Genomic DNA, 18,490 nt, shown 5'->3' on the forward strand with positions numbered 1-18,490 from the left:
CGAGTTTCTTAGTCCTGAGTTCTAGTTTGATTGCACTGTGGTCTGAGAGACAGTTTGTATAATTTCTGTTCTTTTACATTTGCTGAGGAGTGCTTTACTTCCAATTATGTGGTCAATTTTGGAATAAGTGCGATGTGGTGCTGAGAAGAATGTACACTCTTAAACTCACCCACATCTGGGGTTTTGGCTAACACTGCTATGCTGGGAAAGCCATTCCTTCTCTTCCAGGTTCTAGCTTAACTTTTCCTATACCCTACAAAACATGTCTACTAATTCACTTCTCCAAGAAGCTAAATTCTAAACTGGGTTCATTTTTGCTGCCCCAGTACCTCCTCATCACAAAATTCCCTGTATCTTTCTTTGTTTTTGTTTGTTCTTGTTGTTGTTGTGTTTTCGCCTAGGTATGGTTTTATTTGCATTTTCTTTTTTAAAAACAGTTTACACTTTTATTATAGATAAACAGGTACATGTGCATGTTTGTTATGTGGTTATATTATGTGACTGAGGTTTGGGGTACAAATGATCTTATCACCCAGGAAGTGAGCATGGTACCTAATAGGTGATTATTCAGCCCACTTCCCCATATTCCCCTCCCCTGAATAGTAGTCCCCAGCACCTACTTTTCTCATTTTTATGTCTACGTATATTTAATGTTTAGCTCCTACTTATGAGTGAGGCCATGTGGTATTTGATTTTCTGGTCTCACATCAAGTCACTTAGGATAATGGCCTCCATCTGCATCCATGTTGCTTCAAAGAACATGATTTCTTTCTTTTTTATGGCTGTGTAGTATTCCATGGTGTATATATACCACATTTTCTTAATCCAATCCACTGTTGAGAGGCACTTAGGTTGATTCCATGACTTTGCTATTGTGAATAGTGCTGCAAGGGGCATATGAGAGCAATTGTCTCTTTAATAGAATGAATTATTTTCCTTTGGGTGTATACCCAGTAGCAGGATTACTGGGCCAAATGGTAGTTCTTTTTTAAGTACTTTGAGCAATCTCCAAACTACTTTCAACAGTGGCTGAACTGATTTGTGCTCCCACCACCAGTGTATAAATGTTCCCCTTTCTCTGCAGCCTCACCACCATCTGTTATTTTTTGACTATTCAATAATTGCCATTCTGATTTGAGATGGTATGAGATGGCTGGATATATTTTCTCTCTCTCTCTTTTTTTTTTTTTTTTTTTGGTTTAGATAGAATGTTGCTCTGTTGCTCGGGCTCCAGACTATAGGGCTAGAGTGCAGTGGCACACTTATGGCTCACTGCAGCTTTGACCACACAGGCTCAAGTGATCTCTAATCTCAGCCTCCTGATAACTGTGACCAGAATCCCGTGCCACAACACCTGGCTAAGTTCTTAATTTTTTTTTTTTTTGTAGAGATGGAGTCTCACTATATTGTCTAGGCTGATTTAAAATTCCCGCCTTGGCCTCTCAAAGTGCTGAGATTACAGGTGTAAGCCACCACGTCTGGTCATCCATTGTAGATATTTTATTTCTGATCTCAGAACACATTTCTACTGTCACCCAGTAACAGAGAGCAACTTTAGATTTGGTGGATATGAATATGTCTCCTTTCCCACACTTTAAATTTACAACTTAAAGATTTAAAATTTTGATGTTCAAGGATTGTATTTTAGTTATATGAAATATCCAGCTATATTCATAGAGTCAATATTAAATCAATATACAAATTTTAAAATGACTAAGAAATTGACATTCCTTGGCACAAATGCCTTCATCCAACAATTGATAAGAAGAACACTGTGCCAAGAATTGGTAGCAACTAAAAAGTGATACATGGCAAGGGCATGGAAACGCCCCCATTGTAGGGTGACAAGAGATGCAGAAGGGGGACTCTTGGGTATCCAGATAGGAGGCTGTAGGCATTAGAATCACAGAATCTGAGAGCCTGAAGGACCATTTAATTCACATCCCAGGTAGTCTCATTGTACACAGGAGAAAATGATCACAAATTTGGAAAATGATCTCCTTTTACTACTTCATTACACTGAGAGTCTCCTTACCAACATAATTCCAAGTTGTACTTACATCAAAATCATCTGTCTTGAGAAATCAGTTTTCTTATGCAGGTTTTTTTAATCTTTAGTTGATCAGATTGAATCCATAACCAAGTCCCTATTGCTTAAAGGCCTCTCAGAAAGGAAAACTTGGCAATGACCACAGATAAACTTCTGTAAAAGTAATTAACATCTATTTAGTACTTTGCTATTTTTCATTTGAAAGGCATAGCAATCTTTGGAGAAGGTCAGGCAATTATTATTATCTGATTTTACCAATGAGAAAATTAAGACCCACTTTCCTTATGTGGCCAAATGTCATAGCAGGGCCAGCAGTAAATCCAGTTCTTCAAATGCCTGGGCCAGTGCTTATTCTAGTATTTATTGCTCATTCATTTACTGTTTTCCCAATGATTAGACCTGCTTGCAAATACCTGTCATATGCAACATTGCAAGTACTAGATATTATCTCCTCTACTGCAATATATTCTAAATTAAGTTTCTGGCCTGTATTTTTCTTTAGAAAGTTTCCATTTTGATGCTTGTAGAATATGTTCCTGTCCCTTAACTTGAGCTCACTTAGAAATAATCATCTTTTAAAGAAAACGTTTGTTCAATACGAATGAATCAAATTATAATTTTTTCATTATTTATTTTTCTTCCCACTCTCCAACTTCTATTGTGGATTTCTGAGCAGTTAATCTACAACTTAGAGCTTACATTAAACAGGCTTGTGTTTCAGGGCTCTAAGAACATTTCCTCTGGGTCTAGTTATAGCTTCAACATGATCAATTAAAAGTAAGAAACCTACACTTATGAGACACGATGCCTAAAGATGATTTTGGAATAAATAAAACTTTGGAATTCTTATCTCAAGGAGGAGACTCACAGATTTTGTTCCTGTTATTGTTGCAGATTTTCAGCTTTCTATTTTATAACATAGGGAGCAGCTGAAGTAAAACATGTTTTTATTTTCATCTTTAACTTGCATATATTAACAAATGAAAGGCAGATCAAGCTGCAAGAGTAGTTCAAGTTCTTTCTTTCTCCCTTCCCCCAACTGCATTTTAGGAACTTACAGTAGGGCTACCAGATTTTTTTTCCCTAGCAAATCTAGGGACACATATTTGCATATCAGTTTGCATGTGTTTGAATTTAATTTACATAAATCTGCATACTAAATACAAAAGCCTCAACTGCAAGTATATAAAGTAAAATAAAATTGATTAATTACTGCAACCCACTATAGTTGTATCCAATTCCATTAATCTGGTTGTTCTGGAAGACTTGTAGTCAACAGTGGCCTGAAGGCTAGGCAGCCAGCTTCCCAGCTGTTCCCTAAAGTAGGGCCAGCTCCATGAGCAACGAATTGCAGGAAATGGGAGGATCAAAGTTAAAACTGTTCCTGGAAAGAGACATACATTCCTCCCACCCACACACACTCACAAAGTTTTATTTTGCGCTAAAGATCAAATTAGAGTTTGGTACTGAGCTGGGTATGGAGATGGATTTTATGGTCTTATATATCAATAAACAGTGAATGAAATAAAGCCTCCTCCAGTCCCACAGAAATAACTTAACCCTGAACCAGTACACTCACAGATATATGGCAACTCACCAGGGTGACTTAGGGAGAATACGCTGCCACTACCATCAAAGCCTCCAACCCACTGATCCCAGCCTTGCCAGTCTGGTCTCACATCCCTTCCAACACAACATCACTAACCCCTAGTCCCAGTGAATTCTCCTTTTCTTACTTTCTTCCTAAATTCTTTTCTGACTTGTCCCTTCCTTTACACTAGCTGCTTTTCCTGTCTTTCATCGCCAAAGTTGGAACTTTAAGGCTTAGTCTACCCATATCTTTACAAATCAATCCAAAAACCAGTACAATAATAGCTATGAGAAAAACCTTTTATCCCTATTTCAGTGCATACGTCTTCTCTTCCTGGACCTCAGTAGCCTCTATTCCGAGTATGACTCACCTGAGACTTCAATGTGCTTTGTGATTAAATTTGTTTCATATGCATATGACTTACCTGCATACAAGGTTGCAAGGTTTTGTGCAATAAATATTACACATTTAAAATCTTTATAAGCATTCATAATAATTTTATGGGCATACCAGAGGATTGCTGCAATTGTGTTAGTTTAATATTTATTCTTGAAATGAAGAATATTATACAACTTAAAATGAAGAATGATGTGAAGAGAAGAGACTAAGATATGAAATCCATAAGTGTGAGTTCTTTAATGTGGGTCCTATTTGAAGTTTTTATCTTTGGCTTGTGTGACCTTAACAGTCGGTAGAACTAGCTAAAATGTTCTTTGCCATCCACTGAGGAAAGTGAATTACAGTCAGTGTTTTATTTAATCCCCACAACAGCCTGATGGCAGAGTGACCATTTTTAATCAACATTTTGCAGATTAGAAAACAGAGGTATTAGGTAATTTGTCACCATTCAGTCTTCCAGGTAATTTGTCCCAGTTCTCCCTTCTAGGTTGCAGTAGAGGTAAGACTTATACCTCGTAAGTCAGACACCAAATACTCTGTTTCAAACCACCAAACTAAACTGCTTCTCACTTAAATGCTTTTTGCTTTAGCTTCCTCATCTGAAAATGCATATAATGACTTCAACCTCATATAGTATGTGACTCAAATAAAATCATATAGAGGAAAGAACTTTGTGAGCTATAAAGAGATGCTAGTTGTTTATGATTATTATTGACAAAGATTCTCTTCTAGTCTGCTCATTTTATATCTAGCATTTCCAGAAATCTTGAAAATTGTGACTTGCCATTTTTGCTTTGATTCAAAAGAACCCTCCAAACTGGTCACTTGTCAGACTGATGGGAATGCATTTTGACACCACTAGGACACATAGCTGAGGTCACTTCTCTCAGTTTCTCCAATTACACAGCTTGCTTCGAGGAGCTGAATCAACCATGAATGTCATCCCACTCCACACTGGCCAGCGAAGTACTATCTCTTTGGCCCTTGGCATTTAACCATGTTGAATTATGAATGTGTTTTCAATCACATTATTTGCCTACAAGCTGGTTAGGATGAAGGCGGTGGCTTTTTTTGGAATTAGATTTATAAAGTGGACTATGCAATTTTTAAAGCAAAGTTTATTCAGAAAGGTCTGGTTATCTCAAAATTTGCCAGATTATAGGAAATGACATTGACTACTAGATGAGCTTGCAGAGAAGTTTTCTGCAGAGCCTGTGGCCTTTTTTTAACATTAAAACAAAACTGACCAGCCAGGCCAGAGTGCGTCCTGCACAAGCAGATAGCTGATATGTTGGTCTCTCTCTTTATACAAAGTACTCCAGGGAAACTTACATTTAGGTTTTGCTTAAAATGAGACCCTTCCTTAGATGAATATGAATGTTATCTTATAATTAAAGAGGAAAATATTCTCTTCTTCCCAACATGTAAAGAGGTTCTTGGGGACAGAATGTTGATGAATGAAACTCCAGGTAAATGTTATTTTATTCACTGTTGTCCTTTCTGGTTGAGAAGCCAGAAAAAGGTGGAAAATAGAGGTAGATCCCATATACATACTGATAGAAATTCACAGGTTTTTATGAAGCTCCTCAGGGTTGGACAAAGTTTCCTTCTTACATTAAAAAAAAAAAAAGAGTTAGAGATAATTATAGGTATTTTAAAGGATGACTTCTGTGTCTCCATTCCAATAGGCCCATTACTACTTTTACCAGTTCTTTTAATGGTTCAACAAGTAGATAAAAGCTGAGGTTACATCACTTTCCCAAGAATAAAGACTTATATTAGGTATTGTGTTCTGTATTGTGAAAAATAATATGTTGCATTGAGCATTTCAGAGAACCCTCTATTTACGTTATCAAAGAAGATACATAAATGGCCAATAAACACATGAAAAGTTGTTCAACATTACTAGTTTTTAGGGAAATGCACATTGAAACTACAATGAGAAACCACCTTACACTTACTAGAGTAGCTATAATCAAAAGACAATAAAAATCATTGGTGAGGATATGGAGAAACAGGAACTCTTATACATTATCATGCCATTACTCTGATACTCAGAGTGGTTCATTTAGGAGTCATTGCCTCAAAAGAAAGGTGTCTTATAGGACTCACTACATGTATATTATGAAAGAGTGACCACTCTAAATCTCTCCTTGAACTGAAAACAATATCAAATAATTAAAGAGGTGGAACAAGACTTCTCTCCTACATTCTGGTTCCAGAGACAATTATTCCTATGAAGCAAAGCAGAGAACAAAGCCTCAAACATGAAACAAAAACCAAAATGAGTTCTAGTTTAATGGCTTTGGTAACTATATAGCTTAGTTTTCAGCCCAGGGAACTAAATTTTATGCCAAGTCGTTAAAAGACAAGGTTCAAAACAGATACCTATTAAAACGCTGAAAAAATATAAGGTGATGTACAAATATAAGGTAACATCATATTGTTAAAAATATTATACCACATATTCTTAACATAAATATAGAACATAGTATAAAGCCTTATGTGTAGCATAAATTGGTTTAATTTTCTTCTCACTATATTGGAAGTAAAAAACCCTGATTGCTTTAAAATTCCATAAGCTCTCGGTAGGATGTCATTAAAAGTTACCCTTAAGTTAAGTGGTTATAGAAAATGATATAAAAACCTCTTTAACCTAATAAAGCCACTTCAGCATTTAGAGTAGACTTTCAAAATGAAAACATTTTGACATTTTTTGATGAGTGTTTGGCCATTCAACATTTTCTAATGTTGAGAAAGAAAATGATTAGTTTAAGACTCTGCAGCCAATTGAAATGTTAGTACCCCGCAAACTGGGAACAAAATACAGGTGGTACTTCTATTTAGAGGAAGCTAGCATATGGAAATTCAGGCTTATAGAGAAGACACAAAGTAAATATGGTAATTTTCATTAAAAAATATTCATGTAACAAAAGTATTTTCCTCAGGGACTCCCCTAAATACCATGATCTGTGAGCTGATTTAAACGTGACTCAATTTATACACCAATTTTCAAGAGCATGTTCGCTATGGAAAGTTTTTGTACTCACTTAATGACATATGGCCAGCCAGACATTAATCCTCAGAACCTAACACAGTGCTTGGGGCAAGCAGCAAATACTCAATGTTTGCTAGGTAAATGAATGAATGAATGAATGAATGAATGAATGAATGAATATTATATAATCAGAGATCTCAATTATATAAATACCCATTAAAGATATTTTGAGTGCTCAATATTGAGTGCAATTAGCATGAAAAGTGTGCAGGATGATGTCTGCAGACTGGAAAATAGTTTTTAGAATTTTAAAACAATATTGTATAGTAGATTCTCAATATTGAGTAAATAAACTAATGAACTTACTTAATAAGTACATTTCCTGGCCGGGCGCGGTGGCTCAAGCCTGTAATCCCAGCACTTTGGGAGGCCGAGACGGGCGGATCATGAGGTCAGGAGATCGAGACCATCCTGGCTAACACGGTGAAACCCCGCCTCTACTAAAAAATACAAAAAACTAGCTGGGCGAGGTGGCGGGCGCCTGTAGTCCCAGCTACTCGGGAGGCTGAGGAAGGAGAATGGCGTGAACCCGGGAGGCGGAGCTTGCAGTGAGCTGAGATCTGGCCACTGCACTCCAGCCCCGGCGACAGAGTGAGACTCCGTCTCAAAAAAAAAAAGTACATTTCCACTGTCAATTTGTGACTAAGGACAAATCATAATGTGGCATGTAAAAAACAATAAAGTCATTCTACAACCAACAGACCAATTACAAGTGTCTCTCAGCTGCTTTGTTTGATGCTGAACCTGAAGTATACAGACCATTACTTGGGGCATCTTTCGTTCATTCTCTTATCCTAAGCTTTACACAGTTTGGCTATTACTACTACTGTTAATAAAAGCCAGCTTTTCAGCTCTTTATTTTCCTTTATTACCCTTCAGACATAATCAAACAAAACATCTCAAACTTCTTTTTCCTTTGCAACATTCAAGTCAATTCTCCAGCCCACTGACCTGAAGCCACAGATGTCTAAATCCTGGGTGAAGAAGCCCTTTGCTAACTCACACTGAAGAGGGTCAGTTTAGCACAGGAAGAAAGTTCTCCAACCGGTAGCCTCCACCATCATATTAACCCTACTAATTCTTCTGGGTGAGAAGATTTTTATGCGTAAACATCTTCATGTTGTCTCAGATTCCCCCATATTTTTGCACCCCCTTTCTCTCCCTTCACCCTGGCTATCTTAAAAAAATCTTCCATTTTCCTATCAGCACTTTTCTAACAACTGAAACCAGTCAATAGCTTACATGGAAATGAGTTTTTAATTCAATGAGGGCAAGGTTAGAGAGGAATCACAAATAAAGAAAAAATGGGTATCCATGGTAGATAATAGACTGAGGCACTTCTCAAGGAAAGTTGGGCCAGGGAAGGACCCAGAGATCTGGGCTAATGCTCTGCCCTCCAATCAGGCTAGGATGCTCCTCCCTGAAGGATAAAGGATGAAGGCGTGCCTTGCATTCCAAGGAGAGGGCTGGCGGGGGACAGGCCAACTGTAAGAGGCTCAAAATCTGCAACTCTCCAGAGAAAGCCAGATGCTGTAGAGTGGCTGTCAGGTAGCATTGCTGTCTGCTGCTTCCTTCAGCCCTGGGTCTGCTCTTGCTGCAACTCTACTAGAGCCTTCAGACGTGAAACACTCCTCTCCCTAGCAATTCTAGGGAATCACGTTTCACCATCTGAAGATGTGCAATGTGGATCTGCCAACCATCCTTTGCAGAAGAGCACCTCCACATTCTCCACAGAAGGAGGCTAGAATTATAGTCTCCACATTCTCCATAGAAGGTGTGCTTCTGCAACAGATCACTGGTGGATCCACATTGCCCAGAAGCTTCCATCCCAGAGGGTGGCACAACTCCTGCCGTGGTAGTGGTTGAAATATAAATTCAGCAAGAAGGGCCACTAAGTCTCTTCATTCCTTAATACTTGCCAGTTTTAGTCCCTTCTGCCTATCTGTTACTCCCCTGCCACCTTGCAAAGCCCTGCTCACTTAGCCTCTTTCTACTCCTTAGTCTTTGTCACATGTCAAGGCCCAGGTCAAGTCCACCCTTTTTAAATGATCCTCTAGACCTTATCCTTGATTTTCCTCATACCACTCATGCTCACTTTGGATTAGACATGATCAGACATTGTATTGGAATGTGCTATTATTTAATGCATCTAAATGCATCTTCCCACGAACATCCTCTAGTCTTTGAACACAAAGTTTATGCAGCATGGAGTGTATTTTTCCTTGTCATTCCCTGGGAACTCTACATGGTACCTGAATAGCTCCTTTTACTCATTAGCTACTATAGGTGCCTCCCTTTGCTCACAAGTTCTCCTTCCAGCTTCTGAATTTTGAAATGTATACTGCCTTCTCCTGCATTACTTGATGGCTGAATTCATGGCTGCACTGCTTTGATGGCTGATTTGGGAGATGTGATTTCAAGTGAGTTTCAGTTTCCTCATTTATAAAATGAGGAGATTGTATGAGATACACTCTAAGGTTGGTTTTGCTCTATGAGATTGTGGTTTACTTCTCTCTTTTCCACACAAAGATATTGGAGTATCTCAAATTTGCAAAACCAGCAATGGTTTGAAGATTAACCTGGGAGAAATTGAGATTAGTCCCATCTCCAGAACTCTTAGCAACTCTTTAGCTGGTTGTAATTAACAGCAGCATTCTGAATAAACTATCTCTGAGTTACACAGGCTAAGTTTATAATTTTATCATAGCTATCCATCTTTACTTCTAATACACATTTTGAGAATTTATAGCATCAAATGATCAGGTTCTAGCTGTATAAAACGCAAGGCAGATTCTTATTCACTAAATATTATAGGACATATCTAGTCAATAGAAACTTTCTTAAGATACTATTAAAATGACAATATAATTTGCTTAAGGATAAGGAAATTCTAATGTCTGAGATATATAAGGACCTAGTAAAAATATAAACCAAAATAATAGTAAACACTTACTTCACGGAGTGAATGGGCAAATAGCATGAATACAGTGCCATTAAGGTGTGATATTAGCTCTAAACCTCAAACTGTTTCCTTAAAAGTCACTTCATTGGGTGTTGTATATGTTTAGTTGTGTACCTTCTCTCACAGTGCCAATTTTGAGCAACTTATTAATGGGAATCCATGTGCTACATATATCTTCTGAGAAATTAAAACAATAAAGTTTATGAAACATAGTTACTCTCCTTTTAGGACTGAAACATCCAAATTAATATAGTGTCTTTCCTCTCTTAGAAGCTAGTTACATATTCTACTGATCCATTTTCTATCATTGAAATAATTTTAGGAGCTTATTTTGAAAGACTGTTGTTCAAGATATCCAGTTATATCTATTTCTGGCCAAACATATTATTTACCCACAGTATGATCAAGTGTTTCACCAACATCATTTCCATGGTTGCTTACAGATCTAAAACTCAATATCTCTCTGCTTGGCACCAAGTAATTCCTGAGTGTTGACTTCTTCTAAGATTTAAAAATAAATTAGGATGGGGAGTAGATAAGGGGTTTGGAACACATGCTTTCTAAAGTAAAGACTGATTTGAAGGAAAAGTATTCACATGGGTGAAGAAGTTCTTGTGTGTTTATTAAAAACAATCAACAGTGAAATTCACTATATTTAAAAAATTACATTACAATACGATCCAAATTCCTACTTCAAATAGAACAAAATGGACTGGATGCACAGTAGGTATTTCAGTGCTTGTTCATTGAACAAATACATAAATGAATAAAGAAAAAGAAATGTAACCTCGGAATGATATATTTTGCCAGTATTATCCTTTCCTTAAAAAAAAAAAAAGAGCTTTAGTTCTTGTGGATAAAACATAGTAGTTACAAATTATTATTGACTATTGAGAATGTGCTGCACTCTAGCCAGGGTGGGTGTAAAAGAAACAACTCATTGGAGAGGCTTTCTTTGATCTGCACAAGTTTTATTACTATTACTATTAAAAGACAAATGGAATGGAATTTAATTGAAGGCATAACCAACCAGATGTGCAGAAGCATATAAACGAAACCAATGTGAAAAGCTGTATTTAAAAAAAAAAAAAAACTCTACAAGCATAAAATATGATCCAATTTTGAATTTTGAAACACTGGAAGTCAGAAAATCAGAGAGGACTTTAAGTATGTAAAGAAGAGTTTATAATGTTTTGTCAGTAATACCAATAACTTAGAACACTTTTCTAATTTCAATCTACCTTCATCTAGTTTGCTTCTAGTACTTTGCATAACCTATGTATACACAGGTACAGATATAAGCTATTAACTAGTCATTTTGAGCTGCGTAAACTCGTACATGATTCAAAGTAAATAAAAATCCTACTGTCCTTCAAATGGAACTTTGGGCTTACAATATCAGAAAATTACTTTCATTTTTCTGTTTCACTTTCTTGTGTAGGAAATATGGTTTACTTTGAGAAGCCAGAACTACTTGGTTTCTTTTGCTAGCCATTTTCTTCATGCAGAAACATTTTATGAGAGGCTAGCGTATGACGATGATATTTAGGGAATAGAGAAAACATAGTGTGGACTCTTTGGTTTAGTGAACAGCTCAAGGTGAGGACAATCCAGCATTCATTGAGCACTTTTTAATATGTGCTGGGTGAAATGTTAGGCCTTCAACACATACCTTCATATTTAAAACTCAAAACCACATTGCAAGAAAGGCAGACAATATCCTCATTTTGCAGATCAGAAAACTGAAGCTTAGAAAATTCTCATCTCACTGACTTTACATGGTTCTTTTAATGGAACATTGAAGTTTACATCCACATCCCCCTGGCTCCATAGTACTTGTTCTTCTGTGACCAAGTAGAGTTACTATATTCCTCAAATGAGAAATGGAAACAATAACCTCGCCTGTCTTCTTACACTATTGACTTTAAGAATTAGTGTATTCATGCACATTTAAATCATATATATTGTCCAGAGTATTTGCTAAAATTGAAGTCTTTCTTTCATATTTTTATATTATTGGACTAACAAGTATTCATAATAAATTTGAGCTTTCCAGTAATTCCCACGTGTGGTTCTGCAGCACTCCCGGTGAGGCGTTGGGCTAGCAGCTAGGCCCAGTAGGCAGCTCCTGTGTCTTCAGCTTTAGCCCCAAAAGCAATAAGAGGTATCTACAGAAAAGGTCAGGCTGGCGTACTCTAAGCACTCACGAAGAAATGCACAGCAACACTTCCCCCTTTTATTAGATATTCTAATTGCCTTCTATACTCCTATTTAAGAAATTATTTTATTTCCCTTCATCATCTCTGAAAACTTCTATCCCATCAAAACCATTAAACAATCGACTCCCTTATTTAGGATGCCTGAGGCTAAAATACCTCCAGCCCCACACAATCATTTTATTGGGCTTGTGCTGATCTAAAATGCTTTGATCATTTTGAGGGCTGCTGTGTTATGTTTGTCATGGCATTAAACTCATTTAAGAAAATTCTGTTATATACAAGATATGGGTCCAAATCCACTGTGAAAGCAAGTGCTCGTACAGTAATATAATCTGTAAAGACTTGAGAGTCACATCTCTTTATAAGAAAAAAAAAGTTGTGTCTGGGACAATTCGATTAGGACTTCTGTCTCAGAAGAGCCATATGTGCATTCTCATCATGGCTAAACTTCCACCATGCTACATGTGTCTCTAAAGATTTGTGTGTGTTTTTAATTCAGAGAAACTGAACGAGATCAGCACCTATCAATGGGACATTATATAATATAGACAGGAATTATTTTGTAGACTGATAACTCAGAAGACTGAAGCAAAGATAAAACAGAAATAGAATAATGTCATATTTTATGGTCACTTATGCCCACATGCCCCAGGCTGCCCAGGCATCCTCTGTAGGTGCTCACATCCTCCTTAATGGAACACATTTTCTGGCTCTATCCCTTGGTTTTGGACTTAGAGAATCTCATGTATCTTTCAAGTTTCAATATTCAGTTTCTAGTACATGATCTACCCTAGTCCTTACTTTGTAAAAACAAATGCCAGAAAAAAATTAATTCCACAACAAACAATAAAGAGAGCAATGAGAAACAAAGAAAGATAGAAAATGGCAGTAATTGAATTATCTCTATGTCATATTTAACTCATTTTTTTTTTCCTGTTTCTTGTGAAGGTTTCATTAAACAGGTCATCATACCTGTCCATGCTACCTATAGAACCTGTGTAGAGAGAGGTCACAGGAGCTCCTATTGTAGCAACATGAAGCTGAGACACAGAGGAGGGTGAGTCCAACCCTCACGAGGGCCCACACTTCTCAGTTAGTGGCAGAATCTGGACTGTGGCCCTTCCTTCTAGCCAGGCCATTTGCCTTCCCACGTGAAACCCTCATGGCCTTCCTAGATTTTAGCACATCAAAGGTGAGGTCACCTGGCCTCTGTTTCCCAGTGTGAGGAAAAACTCCGCGTCCCTCTGTGAGGAGTGAGATATCCCTGTGTCTCAAGGCCATCCATGCATCAGAGAAACACTGAGTTCCTTGGAAAATGTAAATACGACATATTGGGACAGAAACGCACCTCTGACCAGGCAGCCAGGTGACCACTGCAACATTCTGGGAGGGCAGATTGGTCTCAGCACAGGTGGGTGCTGCTGTGGCCCTTCCTCCCTGAAAGCACATAGAGGGGGTCAGCCCACCCTGAGCACCTTGCCGCATCTGCTTGAGGTGGGCTCAGAGAGGCTGCCTGTCTGAGTGTTAAGGAGATAAGGTTCGGGGCAGATTAATGGGGGAACAGTAAGGGGGACAGATTATTGGGGAGCATTCTGTTCCTGTGGTGAGAGGAACTGATGGGAAGGGAGTGGAGAGTAAAGGAGGATATAGTTGACCTACTGGCCCCAGTTGACCAGAGCCAGACCAGGGCCGCCTAGAAATATTATGGATCTGCCAGGACAAAAGAGGTAGTGGAATCCATGATGGTTCTGAAACGAAACAAAGAATCAACTATTTCCTCAAAAGAACAAAAGCTCCACACCCTCTTGCTCACTTTCAAGCACTTTCCAGCTTTGCCTAGACTTTCTTGCATCTGCAGCCAGCCCATTTGCTTATTCCCATAAAACCTGGGCAACCAATATACTCATTATTTGTTTATTTTGCACCAAGACCAAAACCAAATAACCTAAAAAGGTTTGTTTTGCTTAGTTGTAGTTGACTGGGATTTATACTTTTTCTCTCCATTCTTTCCCTCTTTATTCCACCCTCTCTGTCTTCCTTTCCCTTCTCCTCTCCCAACTTCCTTCGTCTCCACCTTTCTTCCTATTTTCCTCTTCCTTGTTTTCTTCCTTTCCCTTGATTCTTGGATATCTCACAGTATGAGTGACCTGGAATAGACAATAGACGGAGTAACATCTTTCATGGCTCCTTTTATTTTTTTGTTTCTCCATCTCATCTGCAAACTCTATGGCTATGAGCCCAAGTGAGTTTAAAGAGGACTTCACCAGTTTAGACAATAAAAATAAAAAGCTATTTTTTCTGTAACCTATGTCCTCAGCAATCTAACTGTAACTTTGCTGACTTCCAACTGTTTCTAATTCTCTTTGCCAATTGTCATGAGTGTGTATCTGAGAGTATGTGTATGTGTGTATGTACTTGAGTGTGTGTACATATGTGTGTGCATGTGTATGTGTGTGCACACATGTGTAATGCGACTGTTGACATAACTAGGATGATTTATTTCCAGGGCATTCCTGTCTTCACCCCTGAGAAAAGTTAACCCATAATAGATACAGAAAACACTTGATTACTGATTTTTTTTCTTATTAATCATTTTCCATCCTCTTCTTACATTACTGTGTTAGAAGGGGTTTGTTTTGTTGCCTTTGGAGCTGAGAAGTACCATTCAAATCTTTCGCAGGGAGAACAAACCCCAAGCCTTTGCCTTAAATAACTGGCTGCCAGGAGGGAAGGAAATTAATGCATTGTCCTTTGGATACCACTCCCTTAAACGGTTAATGCCACCAGCTCTCTACAGGTTTTTGGAATAAAATGAAATGATAGACCGGAATGTGCCTTAAAAGAAATGTACAAGTTCTTTCTTCAGTCTCAATCTTTGCATCTGTTAGGGACTGAAGGCACATTTGGGCAATGAATAAATAATCTTTCTGTTCACATCAGTGGCTCTTAACTATTTATTAGTTTTGCATCCTTATGAGACATTTAAAAAATGAAAATATAATTAAAACTAACATTTATTTATAGATTACTATTTGCTAGGCACTGTTTTAATTACTTTCCACATATTAACTCATGACTCGTCACAGCAAATCTACTATTCCCATTTTACAGTTGAGAACACTGAACAAAGCACCTGGTAAGTCACCAGCCCAAAGTCACCCAGCTGGTAAAGTGTGGGGCTGTAATTTAAACTATGCATTCACCTTCAAAACCTTGTCTCTTAACCACTCAATTACCATCACAGGTGTAAGCTACAGTTTTCTACATTCTTGATTCTTGGATATCTCACAGTATGAGTGACCTGGAATAGACAATAGACGGAGTAACATCTTTCATGGCTCCTTTTATTTTTTTATTTCTCCATCTCATCTGCAAACTCTATGGCTATGAGCCCAAGTGAGTTTAAAGAGACAAATAAATACAACATGTTGACCCAATTTCAGAGGGATCATGGAATTCTTGAAATGCAACCTTGGATCCTTTGTTAATAATTCATATTTAGACTGAGCTAACTCTAAGTAATGCCTTAGTAAGTTTGCTTTTGCTTTTGTGGTAACAACAGAAAACATACTGCTAATGCATTTTAGGATCTAAAAGATAGGAGAGGAAAATAAAACAAAACAAAAACAAACAAAAAAACACAGGTGAAAAACCATCTAGGCCAAACTTTGTACATATTATACTTTTGATGAAATTTGAGGCTGGCACTATTCTGAAATAAACACTTAGAGCTTCTTCACCCAAAAGCAAAACTTACCTAAATAGAATATGAGTATGCATGTGTGTGTGTATGTGTGTGTACAACTTAAAGGGGAACCATGAGAACCGTATTTCCAGCAAATGCCATCTACTTTCCTCTGAGTACAAGGTAGGATGTGAAGGGCAGGTGCTCCATAGTGAAAGGCAGGGTGAGGAAGACGTCAGTGTGGTTGTTTGCATCTGCTGCTTCCTGGGAAAGAAGCCATAAAAGAAAACACTGCTACCCTTTGAAAGTAGCGGATCTTGTCCTCTCTCCAGAAACATGTCTGCCAGTCTGGGAAACTCAAAAAGGAAGTCTGACTTGTACCCTCCGTTCTCTTTTCTGTTCTGTGCAGTAGTCTTTCATCCTGCCCTAAAGTGCTGTATTATTTCTCACTTTAATTAAACCTGTCCTCAAAGTCAGACCTTTCAAAAGAATGCAACCTGGCTGCTGCTCCTGTCTGCCCAAAACACCCTGGTGTGTCTTTAGCATTGACCTCCAGAAGACAAGGACTTGCCAATTAGCCTGGCACACTAAAGTCAGGTGGGTGGGGGAGCTGAAATGCCACACAGCTAGCCCTCTCCAAGCCCAACTTTTCTCTGCCCTTGGAGGAAAGAATGAAGATATGTTGCCAGGGTTTGGGAGACAGAATGAAAGAAGATCAAGTTTAGATGTGACCTAGTATCATTGAGCAGGGACTTTGTTTACTGCTATTCAACCAGCACTTAACACAGAGTCTGGCTAATTGTAAGTGCTCAATAAATCTTCGTTGAATAATTCTACACATATTTTCCTACTAGACTAGTGGCTTTTGTCTGTGAATGGTTTTGCTCCACTGGCTTTCTTTTCATTGAAGGCCAATCCCCTTTGTTTGGTTAGGGAAGAAGGGGAATTGGAAGGGGTGAAAGATGGGTAATCTATGCATTTAGATCTTCCTTAAAATTTGCATGCTTATTAAAAAAAAAAACTTAGAGCGTTGATAAGTGTTAAAATGTGGAATGACTGAGTGAAATAATAAACATTATTTAAATCTCACACACAGCTGTCCTCTTCTACTAACTTCTTTCTTCTGAATATCCTTTACCTATGATTATATTCATCTCCCATCAAACCTCAAACTTGTCTATTTTTTAAATAAAGTTTTATTTTGATATAATTTTAAACTTGCAAAAATGTTACAAGAATAGCGCAAGGAATTTATATATGCTTTTAATCAAATTCATGATTCATTCACATTTTGATTTTTATATTCTCTCAGATCTGACCACTGTGAGCCTCTTCAAGGTCACTTTCATGTCATTCTGAAACATTTTCCTTGTGTTTTGAGTATGTCCTTACTCTCTGATGCAATACAATATTCAAGTTTTATCTTGTATTTTTCCTGCCCCAGCCTTTGAATTAGAACTTTTCTCCTGTTAGCTCTTTGTCTATTTAATGGAGAATGGAATTTAGAAATCCAAATCTAGTGCTAAGTGTGCTCATTACTACTGAAACGCCGTTGCTTCTAGACCCTGGCCTTTTCAGTGGTCATAGCTACAGCTATGTGTATGACGCACATACATGAAGGTGCACACACACATCTATTTCTGTATTTATTTGTATAATTATATTTCTACATACATTAAAACAAATTCATACTAATATCTAGAAATTCCAATCTATCATTACAAAGTGCATTTGTTTGCTCTTCCCATATTAGCTCCTCTCTTCCATTACTTCAAGATATTTACTTTGTTTCTCAATTCTAGAACACAGAACATAGATGATAAATTTTTTAAATCTCACAGCAAAAAGCCAACCTATAAACTAGACCTCGATACAGATGTTACAGATATTTTGCTGTGAGATCCTTAACTTATAATAAGCTCATCAAGACATAACCCTATTGTAAATCGAGGAGTATACTGCTTTACCACCACTGTAATGTCAAAAAAAATCCTAAATAAAACCATTGTGAATTGGAGACTGTCTATATTTGTGTGTGTGTGTGTGTGTGTAGTTTTGTTTTTATATAAAATTAACAGAGGAAAGCACAAACTTAAGTGTACAATTTGATGTTTTGATGAATACGTATACCAGTATAACATATACCCCTAACAAAATACAAAGCATCTCCATCACCTTAGAAATTTCCTTCATGCCCATTTCTGTTGAATCACTCACCAAGAGAAAACCACTTTTCTGATTTGTTTTAATCATAGATCAATTTTGTTTAAGAACTTCATATAAGTTAAATTTATAATGCAAGACTCCTCTGTTTATAGATTATCTCTTCACTTTTTAAACGGTACCCTTTGAATTATAAATATTTCAAATTTAGATAAAGTATAATTTTTCTTTTGTTACATGTGCTTTTGATGTTATATCCAAGAAGGCTTACAAAATCAAAGGGAGAAATGATGTACTCCCATTTTTTTCTTTTAAGAGTTTTATCATTTTAGCTATTCCCTTTAGCTCTATGATGCATTTTGA

Source organism: Rhinopithecus bieti, unplaced genomic scaffold, assembly GCF_001698545.2.
Source record: "Rhinopithecus bieti isolate Rb0 unplaced genomic scaffold, ASM169854v2 scaffold_23815, whole genome shotgun sequence".
Lineage (NCBI taxonomy): Eukaryota > Metazoa > Chordata > Mammalia > Primates > Cercopithecidae > Rhinopithecus > Rhinopithecus bieti.